Source organism: Danio rerio, chromosome 5 (genome assembly GCF_052040795.2).
Source record: "Danio rerio strain M-AB ecotype USA chromosome 5, GRCz13ab, whole genome shotgun sequence".
Classification (NCBI taxonomy): Eukaryota; Metazoa; Chordata; class Actinopteri; order Cypriniformes; family Danionidae; genus Danio; species Danio rerio.
Window position 1 is genome coordinate 43,301,705 of NC_141025.1, and position 12,351 is coordinate 43,314,055.

A 12,351-nucleotide genomic window follows, 5' to 3' on the forward strand; every position below is an offset into this window, starting at 1 on the left:
TAACTGAGTAGACCCCATTTTGAAAATGAAAATTTTTCTTCATTTCTCAGTGAATGTACGCAATGTATTTTGGTGCATTTAAATGAAACAGATTTATTAAGCAGATATATTTATTAAAATAATATTTTAGTCACCAAACATATTCAGAAATGGAAACATATTACAATTTAATTCAAGCAAAACTTTGCAAAAATAAATTACAACCTACAAAAATTCAACTTTTTTTTTTTTTTTTTTTTTGCTTCTCTTGATTTTTCCTCTTTTTTAAATTTGTATTTAATATTTTTCTGGACCGTTATAATAAGTTGTTTTGTTAGAGAAGCTCCAGATTTGGCTTCAGTACTGACTAATCTACTGTATATGCACAAATATTGTATAGCTACCTTTCAAAGTATGATTTAAAAAGAGAGATTTGTGAGGGGTTTACTTATATATGCTGAGCACTGTATATATTGAGTCATATAAACAAATATTGTTTGTGTTGATGTCGGCAAACATTAGTAACTTTAACATTTTAAGTTTAGTTATCCAATTGAGCTCAGAATTGAGGCTAAACAACTATATAGATGGTCAAATAGTTTGATACTGCTTTTAAGATTACAGTTAACAGCAAAAATGCAATTAGTTCATTCATAACTCTTTCGGTTTGAGTCCTGCTGAATAGAATCAGTGTATGAGTCACCATAACTCTGTCATTAAGTCAAAGTAACGTTTTTTAACTATAAATTAGACTAATTTCATTTAGTGATTTTCACAGTTGGGTTTTTCAGTGTAGTTATGCTATTATTATATTTATACTCTGACAATCCTAATTAACTATTTGAGTTATGCTATAATGCCATTAGTAATTCTATTGACAATTATGATGAATATAATGATGACGATGATCATCATCATGAGTAAAGGGCTCTATAATTATCAAAGGGGGCAAATGTGTAAATCAGTCATTGTATGATTCTAGACAAAGTGAAAGTTGAACAGTAAAACATACAACTAGATGGCCAGCATGTGGCTCTGAAGTGAAAGGTTAAAAAAAAAACACTCACAAAACTTCAGGCACTTCCCGACTGATTTGTTCAGTCTGATGATCACACTTTCTTCTTCTCAACTACAGCTCAGTGTTGCTTGAGCTCAGAGGTGCCAAACGAGCAGCAGGCCGTCCGGGCACCAGATGAGAGCACTGACACGCTAATGGCATCTTTTCAGATTACACCGGACAGATATGCAATTTGCCAAGCAAACCCTCATTATGCGGCAGGGCAGAGACAGAAGGGAGGGTCAGATATCCCGTTCCAGAGGTCTTATCTAGAGCCGTAAACAGATAAGAGCAGATGACTGCTGCCCTACTGCTCAACTTACAGATGCACAGACACAGGGGATAAACACGTTCCTGTTCTACGGCATGACACACACATACACCCTCCCAAAATACTGATCTAATCCACGCTGTAAAAGAGGTGTCATTATACTGGCCTATCAGTTGAGCACATGCACGCACACACACTTCCCTTTCACAGGTACCATGATTCTGCTTTCACAACAAAAGAGAGACAGTGTCTTTTTGTTTGTTGTGCCTCAGTTGTAAACTACAGATCAAGATATTTAACATGAACTAATTTCTTATTCTACGAGAACAGAAAATCAGTAGTCATTTTTTACAGGTTTTATTGGCGATTTTTTTTATTTCATGTTGTCAAGTTCATGCTTTTTTTTTAATTATTATTATCATTGCGTCATGTCATTGTGTGGTAACATACTTTCTGAAACAGAACAAAACAAAAAAAGCCAATGAGAAATATCATGTACTCACTGACCTACTGATATTAAAGGGATAGTTCATCTAAACTGAAACGTATGTCATACTTTGTTCAGTTGAACACACTCACAAAAGTAAATATTTTGAAGAAAAAACAGTAATCATTGACATGCATAGAAGGAAAACAATTACAACAGAAATTGTTGGTCACGGGTTTCCAACATTCTTCAAAATATCTCCTTTTGTGTTCAACAGAACAGAAAAAAAAAACTCAAACTGGTCTGAAACAAGTCAAGAGACTAAATAATGTCGTTTCATTTTTAGTTGAACTATCCCTTTAAGCTTTGATTAATTGGAGTATTATATATTGTAAAAAAAACAGAATACAACAGACCTTTGTACGTTTAATTAAATATGAAACTGTTTTATAATATGCTTTCATATAAACCACCCAAGATCAGCATAACCAATGTCCATATATGTACAAATACATTAGATTGCATTTAACTTTTTTTATCATTGCTGACAAATGTGTAAAACCTAAAGGTTCTAACAGTAGTAAGAAGTGTGGGGGTCTACAAAGTCATAAAATAATGTTTGATCTAATTATGCCTCAAGACTTTTTGGTAAATCCTACACTGAGTGACATTTTAGTAGCTGTCTTCTGTAAATCATGGTTAATTGTTGTTTTTATTTATTGCTCAAAAACACAATCTACTCTATTGTAAATACTGCTATATTATATCTTGTTTTTATGCTTGATAATCTCTTTAAATCATTTTTGACCCCAACACTTCCTTCAACAAGCATGAGACCATTTTTCTTCCATTTGTTCATGAGATGTTCAGCATCAGCTTATTAAGAACTGATGAGAGCTCATCCAAACACACAACACATTGTTACATTAAATCTGGGATTAGTTAAACATACCGTGTTGCAAACTGAATAAAAAATGATGACTGCAATTACTGTTATTTGTTTAGTTATAATTCCTACATTTTTTTGATCATGTATAATAGAACAAATTATCATGAGGTGTGACCTGAAATATTCCTTGCACTAAATTGTGTCATTTAGCTTCACAGCAGCAATTATTTTTAATGTTTCACTGCATTCAATCAGCAGTCGCGCCTGCAGAATATCACCGTCACATGACACGGTTTTTACATGACAAAAACAATGCGCTGCTGCGTTTTTGTCTGAACAGTGTCACACCTCATGACTTTACCAGTTAGCAGATGTTATCCATTCTTCCTGGTTGAACAATACGGTTGCAAATGTGTCATAACAAACTTTGCTGCCCACTTCTTTTACAAAATATATTTTACATTTGTTTAATGTAAACCTCCAAATGTTTAAGGAGTGCAAATTAACATTTTTGTACAGTACAATTAAAATACAAGAAAACCTTTGATCAGCAATGCAAACTTTTTAAAATCATTTTTGTAATCTGACACCATGGCCATATAATGATTTCATGGGTCTTGTTTATGGATAGCTCACAGATATGATTTCTGGCATGGGTAAAACTACATCAGTCACCGCTTTTTTGTTGCAAATCTGCATTGACTGAAGTCATTTTAGTGCTGATTCATCTTTTGGAAATATACAATAAAAAGCCATGTAATTCTCCACAATGAGCTCTTGTTTTCTTTGCAGATTTTTATAAATGTTTTACTGCACTGCACTTTTCGCCACATTGACTTTCATTCAAATGCAAGCGAAAGCGGCAGACTGGAAACCGAAGCTCCTGCGACAAGTTTTACATGGCACTGCTTTAGAAAGTTCAAGCTTGGTGAACTCTGACCTGTGAAAACGATTCATGTGATTGCATGAGACCAATAAAAAAAAAAAAACATGATCTCTTTGTACAGTAGGATTGGGCGATGTCGACCAATTTGTCATCGTACGATGTCTAATGTGAAACATTGCGATGGACGATGGCATTGTCGTCATAGGCGGAGGTGAATTATTATTTATGAATAATTAATTCATTCATAACGAATTAATTATTTGTATCCTACCGTTCAACTACCTAACCGCATGGTCTTTGTTTTACCCATAAACATATCATAAATAAATAAAGATAAGTTTCACACAAAATACTACTTGTCAATCACTTTTTCCACAGGAGGTTGGTTGGTAAAAAGGTGCACAACCAACAGTATCTGAGCTTTTTACTAAAATTACTAAGTACAAGCGTGAAAGTGAAAGACTGACGCAGTATACTGTTGCTGTGACACGTTAGATGGATTCAAAAGACAGAAGAGTCATTAGATAGAGTTTAACAACTATAGTGAGACGTGATCCAGCCGTACATCCTTGATAAACTGTCTGATGTGCACTGCTCTCTGGAGTTCAGACGAGCAGATGACGGTGTGTGTGGCTGTGTGTGTGTGTCTGCGTTTTCAGCGGAACCAGGACTGTTCAGAAATGCTAGGTAAAACACAGCGTGGAGATGGATCATTTTCGTTCTAAAATGCCATTTTAAAAATAAGCTGTATCAGTTACGCCCCATTCACACGGGGCTTCAGCATCAAGGCTTGACTGAAGGCGTGTCTGAAGTTGGAGCTGGCGCGATCATCAAAGCAGCGTCAGCCAATGAAATTAGTCAGCAATAGGCCAATCTCTTAGCTGGTGTATTTGCATACAGCGATCTGATTGGCTGACGCTTCTGTTGGTGCTTAAAACGTTGAGCAAGTCCCAAATTCTGCAGCGAGCAACGCCTCTGAAGCGGCGCCGACGGATCCACAATGCAGTTCGGCAACAACTGACGTCACCCATTCAAAGTGAATGGAAAGCGTTGACGCTGACGCCCCAAGTGAATGAGACGTTACAGCTTTGGGATGGGGGCAGGGAGGAGGATCCACGATGCCGGCTCAGCATCGTGTTGTCTATTGGCCATTGGCGATGGACGATGACATTAGCCCCTTTCACACAGTGATACCGGTAAATTTCTGGAAAATTTCCGGAACGACTTTACCGGTATATTGAAAAAAGCGCTGTTCACACAGGCGAGGACATTACAGAAATTTTCCGGAAAAGAGCATTCACACATCCATTCCAAAATACTGGTAAATTCTGACATCATTCACCACAAATGAGCTTTAAACGGCTGCGCTTGTATTTGTAAACATTTGACTAAATTACAAACTCTGTGGATGATCAATATTGTGAACAACTTTCACAGGATCACTTTCACATGTCGAGATGTTCATGCGAGTGCAGGCGCTCATAGGCGCACGCAAAGCTTGAAGGTAAACAAACAACGGCTTATCATAAGCATCTCATCGATGATTATTTACACAGTTGGCATTAAGAAGAACATATAAACGTGATCTGACTAACTTCTAGCAGCTAAATGTGTCTGGAAAAATATTCAAAGGCTTTTATTCTCACAAACCGCGCGGACGTAAATGCGTCTGACTGTTGTGATTGGCTAAAGCAGACGTCTCACGTCAGCACGTTCTAGACATGCACGCGCTTATCACGGGAATCTTCCTTCTGCATTCACACAGCGCAGCATTCCGGCAAATTGCCGGTAATGTTACAACTTCTCTTTCCGGAAAATAGCCAGAACTAATTTACCGGTATTTTCAAAAAGGACCTGTTCACACATACAACCTTTCCGGAAAATTGGCGGCAATTTTCCGGAAAGGTCTGTATGTGTGAAAGGGGCTATTGTCTATCGGTCTAACCTTACTGTACAGAAATTTCAAATATGGAGCAATCGTTCGCTTTATTAAAATTGAATCAGCTTCTTTTATCTTGTCCCTTTTCGCAGTGCCATAAGAAAGATTATCGCAACCTCAAGCTCTAGTGTGACTGACTGTGGCTTTAAACTTAAAGTTACAGAGAAGCAAGGCTGGCTTTCACAGAGATGCCATAACAAAACTTTTAGGTCCACAATAATAATCTTAAATAAAAAACTATTGCAAAGAACAGATTTTCATTTTACTAAATAAATTCAATAATCCAAAAAAACGTTTACCATAATACAGAACCCTGAAGTTTGTGCAAATAACAGATTTCAAAAATTGTAAAGGTACTTCGTGGAACCACACATAACAATAACAACTGTTAAATAAATCCCAGTACAAATCCTTTTCAAGCACATTCCCTTCCTTTAACAAACAAGATAGACAACAAAAAGAGTCCAGCCGTAAACAAAACAGAAAGTAGGTAGGCACACCAATCACTGAGGGCCTGTAAGACAACCCAGACCTGTCCACTAAAAGCATATGGCCCAATTGGCCTCAATGACATCAGGCTCCTCTCATTCTCATCTAACAGGCTTATCGGAGTCTCTTTCTCAGCTGATCTCTTCAGACCTGCAGTTTGCCCTCATACAAAGGGATTTTATGAGTCAGGCCACAGCTCCTTGCTTTAGGGTAGAGAAGAGAGAGATTTGGTCTGTTTGAAGCGATATAAAGGGCAGGCATGGGAGAGAGATGGCAGTGAGGCTTTATGGCCCTAGTGTAACTAAAGATGTTGAGAACTAAAAATGTGTTGTGTGTGTGTGTGTGTGGGGCCTGGTTTTACAGCTGGGAGTTTAACTCTCTCTCACTCTCTCAATAGGTGGGGAAAGATATGAGACACAGACCTGTGTACATGCATTTTTCTCCAAGTGAAGTGCAGTGGAAAACAGCTGTGCAAATGTGCGTGCACAACACAAACACACGCAGGCTAAATGCGCAAGCTTTGAATGACAAGCTCTATCAGGCTTTCTTGCGATCCAAATAAAAATGTTACATAACCCAAGTTTGACTTTATGGTGTTTTCATGGTATCTGACACGTGTGAACATGAACATATAAGTTATGAGACTGAACCTGCAAAAAGCAGGACCAATTACCTATGACAACTTGTGCTACGTATCATTAAAAAGAACACAACCACACACCACGGCAGCAGGTAATGTATATTCACTAGTGGGGGGTAAGGGTGACTGAGTGCATAGGGCCTTGGAATGTGGGGGGCCAGGGCTGACTGCCCTCAAAGATTCTGAAATATTATTGTTGTGATACTATACCTGCGCGCTTCTGAGCTGTGCGCTATTTAATCCAAGCTATTTGAACAAGCTTCGGGAATTTACACACCCACATGCCTGCATCACACCTTTTCATCTGCACATCACAGCAAATTTGGATGATTGTATTGGTTTTGCAATGATGCTGAATGCTAATTAGCTGTGAAGGAGCGCGGCCTCAGTGGAGAGCTATAGTCAAGTGTGTTGAGCGGGCTTCGATATAAAAACAAAACTCTTTCATCTCTAAGGGGATACATAAGGTGCTCTGATTATAGTATAAAATAAGTATAGTATATAGCACAATTTAGACGGAAAAAATATCCTGTGCTGCATTATAATAATAAAACAAGGTTTCCGCTACATTTATTCCTCCATGGCCAAATGCAACACCAAAATTAATCCCACTACAGCTCGCATGAAAACGCATTAAAAAGTAAATGAATTATAACAGCGTGAACTTTTCTGTAACCGTAGTAGTGCTGTGCGCTATTTGTTTAACCCTTTAAGGTGTCATGCTGACTGACTCACAGGTGTTTGATGCTAGCAAACATAGCGTTGCTTTCAGTTTTGATGAACAGTTTCAAGAATTATACGTAATTATATCCTATTACATAAATGCAATCTCGACTAATACTTCGCTCATGACATTTTCCATTAAAATTACACCATCGGTAGTTGGTAAATCTGTGTAAAAGGCCTGCCACCACAGCTGGAAAAAATCCTAGAGGAAACACTGTAACACAAATAATGTTTAACAATTATAGTCAGCTTTTTTAATAATGTTGGTTTTTGGTTCATATTATTAATACTGTTTGCAGATTTTATATCAGCAATTTGACTGAAATTAATGAGTAATTAAAATTGTTAAATTAAAGAAGTGATAGAAAGTATGATTCCATGGGAAAAGTCATGCATAAGGACCAATAAACTGTACTAATACTGCATTGTCTTGCGTATGTAATGCTTGGACACTTTAAAATATTGATCAGTATTGGTGGTATTTCACATGGCTCGCATTTGTCCTATCAGCATTGACTTACATCTATGTGTTTTCAATAGTGCTGGAAAGTTCCAGGAACTAAAAAAAGTTCCTCCAGTGCAAAATCCCCTATTAACTCAATAACTTTAATCACAGAAACATTGCAGACCTTTAACAATCACAAACAACTGCATCAGAGCTAATATCTGAAAAAGCCTAAGTTACTTAAATGTCTCTCTTAGACTCTTTATGTTTGTTTTCACTTGAAACTGATTTTAAGTCATTTGGATGTTTTTAAAAAGATTCAATATTTTTTTAGTAAGATAAAATGAGAATATTTAAACTAAGTAAACATATTTTGATCTTATTTTGCTGAAATATGAAGCACATAACTACAGCAGATCAGTGTGTTACAATGAGCTAACACAAATCATCACATTTAGGTTCAGATGAACACACAGCCCATAAGTTATCATCCTCTCCATCTCCTTCACTACCGCCTCTTGGGTTCCTTTCTATAACTTGCACTGCAATTCATCATCTGTTGACTCACATGCTGTGATTGCTTGTCCTTCAGCTGAGAAATCTGTCCATTTGGACCCCGTTCAGCTGATCTTCAAAAATCACAAGATTGTCTGCGTCTCCTTCTCAGCAATTACTATCAGCATTTACAACATGACACTAAGCCTTGCAGGCAAAGGACATGAACCAACAGCCAGAATCCAAAAATCACATGACTGCAAATTTCAGGCACTTTCCTCATGCTAGAATTTCCCATACAACTTAATGACCAGACATACCACAAAGTTATTCAATAAGAGCATATGATCAGTGATAAGCAAGGGGTCAAAATGTTCATTATCTCGTCTCCAGGAAAGCATTACACATACTGGAATGAGATAAAAAAAAAGATGGTATCCATAAAAACAGGTTACCACTTTGGCATTTCCTCTATAATGACTGACACTGTCTTACGATTAATGGCAAACATTAAAGACAAACGTTGAAAATCAAGCCTGCTCCCTCTCTATTTATCTGTGGGTTAGCACAGGCAGGTCAATTAAACATAAACCACTTAAAGTGGAGAACGCAGCCATAAGCCCTCCATGCACACTCATAGAGGAATGTGTTAATTATCAAATGCATTAGCGGGTTGCCATGGGTTGCAAAACTAAGTACCTGGAGACATTTTAACATCGTGACCACACTGTTATTCCATTAGCAAAGGTTACTTACTACACAGTTGATACTGACATTAAGCAATATTACCCGAGCAAAAGCAATGCTGTTCTTAACGCAAGCAGGGCTGTGATATACTGCAAAAAAACGCACCACCATATCTTTCAGGTTATGGGACCTTAGCATTCTGAGTTAATACAAAAAAACGCGAAGTGCTTGAAACTAGGCATAGGATGATAACCGTTTTAGAGGTATACCGCGGTTTGGAAAAGTTAAGGTTTTAAAACCACCAAAATTTCCTGCTATACCATTCCTATGGTATAAGATTTTGTTTTTTATGCTTTTTTGTTTGTTTGTTTTTTATGACAACAGTATCTCCAGCAGAACAGATCCAAAGATGCTGTTTTAAATTGTAAAGAAATCAGTTTTTGACACTAATGAAGACAATAGAAATCAATGATTTATTTTAATTATTTAGCCTGAGATGTTTACTGCTCGAAAATATTTTAAATATTTCTTAAAATAAAATATATTGTGTTCAACGGGGGAAAAAGTTTTTGTTTTTTACGTGTACTTAAGACCACATATGAAAAAAACATGTTGGACCAACATAAGAACTCTTAGTATTGTCCCTGCTATTCTAATACAATGGTCAGCAGTAAGAATATTAAATCGAATAATGGCTCTGAAATTAAGAGGATTCTGAGTTTCTAGTATGCATTAAAGCATGATTCATTATATAACCACATACCAAACAGAAGAAATTAACTGAAAATGTGTGTCTATCAAAAGGAATATTCAAGTCATCGAACTGCGAAATTTGTTGATTGAGAAATCTGTATTGCCTTTATAAATTTAGTAGCTGAACAACATGTTTTGCTTTTAGTGAAAGAAGTCACTCAAATTGGTGAAAATAAGTAGTTTTAATTACCATCAAGTATCATAAAAATCTGAATGCACCAAATTGTAAATAAATGTTTTGGGTAAATAAATGTTTTGGGTAAATCACATCATTCTCAGAACTAACCCATAAGGTTAATTTGTTTACAGAAGATGTGAGAAACGCGCTGTTTAAAATATTATTTACAGGATATACAGGAGTTTTATTCAGAAAAGATGCTGCTTATTTTCTAATTTAAAGATAAAAAACATCTGAATTTTTTTTTTTTTTCTAAAAGTGAAAATTTATTTGAAAAAAAAAATTGTTTTAGGCAATACCGGATTTAAATTCAGTTGTTTAACGTTGATGTTCAATAAATTATCATTGTAGATAGTGTGTGCTTTCAATTATTTTAAATTCAAGTAATGCCCCCTTCATTCAGAAATCTCTCACTTTTATTATGTGAACATATTTACTGTACAAAACTTGTCTGTAAATAAAATAATTGCTCATTAATGATAATGGAGTTAAAATGTTTAATTAATTGAGATTTTGATTTTGAGCCAAATCGCCAAAATGTTTAATCAAACTATAAATCAGACTGCAGATTACAGAAAACTCAAATGACAGCAAATGGAGAGTACTGTTTTGTGACAGGAAAAATGAGAAATGCATGAGTGAAAATATATTTATGTATGAGTAGCCATGCATATTTGAAAGCTCTGCCTCTGTGATCCATTCAAAAAGCCAAATCACATAATAGCCTCTGATAGAAGAAGAGAAACGTTACACCCAAATGTCAAAATGATCCTTCACCACGCTCGATAATTGTACTGAGAATAGGAGACCGTGTTTCTCTGGAAATAGGAGTCTGAAATTTAATTATCCAGCCTTTGGAAAATGTAGGGCAGACAGAAGACAGCGCAATGATATAAAACTGCACTCAGTGGGTAACTAATGTCAAGCTCTGGCTTTAACTGAGTGAGCGCAAGATACTGGAGCCGTAAATCAAATAAACACCCTCTAGCCTTAGGTAAATGCGCTTTTAAGAGTGGTTTGAACGAATCCACAGAAGAAAAAGAAAACACATTGATGTACAAACCGACAGCAAATGCATTAAAATCAGATGTTATGATTATTCTGCACATTACATGCAAAGTCTGCAACCTTACAATTATTTTCATACGTTCATCTTCAAAACAAAGCTAAACTTTTGCACACAATAAAAATCCGAGGAAGCGATGCAGGAATGTTTATCGGAGTGAATCATGTTGTTTGCCAGTTACACAGATGGGAAAAGCTCAGTGCTGCCAAGAGTCTGCTGACTGCATGAAAACACGTAAGGCGGTCGGAGATCACAACATATGGCCAATAAAAAGCACAGTAACGTTACAGTAAGTCTGGTCAAACACATAAGCTTCAGTCTTACCCCGGGATCCAGTTATTTACGGGTGACATTTGACGAAATCATTTAGCACCAATCCACAAGACCGAAATGCATGGTTAAAGATCCCCCGGACCGCGACAGAAAGTGGCCAATTCAACACGAAGAGCCGTGGAGACACCTACACCAGATTGAGCGGTAGCGTCTATCGCACTGGTTTCTCCGCCAACTAGCCCCGCCCCCCAGCTTGACATCAACACGGAAGCCTTCTTCCGATTGGCTCGCGCTTAGACTAGGACGCGTCTAGCAAGGCGTTCGTCCAATCATGCTGATTTTCCATTTAAAAAGGGGCGGGACTGGGAGTTGGAAGTCATGCGGGCGGATGCGATGCATGACGTCAACCCTTTGTTACCTTGCCGACCCCTTTCATCTGAAACAGCACTTATTTACGAGTCTAAAACATGGCGTATCAATTCAGAAGCATATTTGTGCAGACGACGCACTTTAGGAAGCTTGTTGGACGGGTTTAATTTCGCGCAAAGATCCATTCGAGACTGAAAGAATGGGTATCATAAACGGAGCAGGTGCAATCTGTAAATCACTTTTGATTGTTCATTTTAATTCAGCAAACATCCTTCTTCATGAGCGGCCTGCGTTCTTACATAAACCATGCGATTTTGTGCGATTTCTTTCGACTCAAAAGCTTAATAATGACTCCATCTGGCTAGACTACAGCTGAGATTTATGACAGAGCAACTGTACATTGCCATCCAAATGGTCAGGCGTCGTTCAGAAAAAGTCGTGCATGTATGTGGATCGCAGTCAAACCACAATAAACCCTCTAATGATAAGAGACTTTATAACTTTCCACCCACCAGCCAATCTGCCGTCGGCTGTCAAAACCCCCAGCTTCAAATGCCGCACTGCTTCTCGGCGGAGAAATCCCCGGTGACATTTCGAGACAACGCCTTTGATATTCAGCAAAGGTCACGGCCATAAATTTATATCAGTTTTTTTCCGAGAGGATCAAATGCGAAATCTGCAGTCTGCCTACTAAAAGGCAATGCAACAACACCGAGCACCCAGAAAGTCTTTTAGAAAAACTAAACATTTACCGACAAAACAACACTATGCAAGCAAATGCG

General features: G+C 37.3%; 2 protein-coding genes across 17 annotated transcripts in view; both read right to left on the reverse strand.

Annotated features, from left to right (window-relative positions):
* epg5 (ectopic P-granules autophagy protein 5 homolog (C. elegans)) overlaps positions 1-12,351 on the reverse strand; it is a 1,176,376-nt gene that overhangs the window by 1,049,540 nt on the left and 114,485 nt on the right. The window lies entirely within an intron of this gene.
* fam222ba (family with sequence similarity 222 member Ba) overlaps positions 1-12,351 on the reverse strand; it is a 96,641-nt gene that overhangs the window by 71,031 nt on the left and 13,259 nt on the right. For 4 of the 13 annotated variants that reach the window (XM_087252210.1, XM_087252207.1, XM_087252205.1 and 1 more), the window contains exon 1: positions 11,252-11,399. The exons of the other annotated variants lie outside the window; for them this stretch is intronic. The gene's annotated coding sequence lies outside the window, so the exon portion shown is untranslated. Of the gene's footprint in view, positions 1-11,251; positions 11,400-12,351 lie in introns of those variants that run through there. 13 annotated transcript variants of the gene reach the window in all.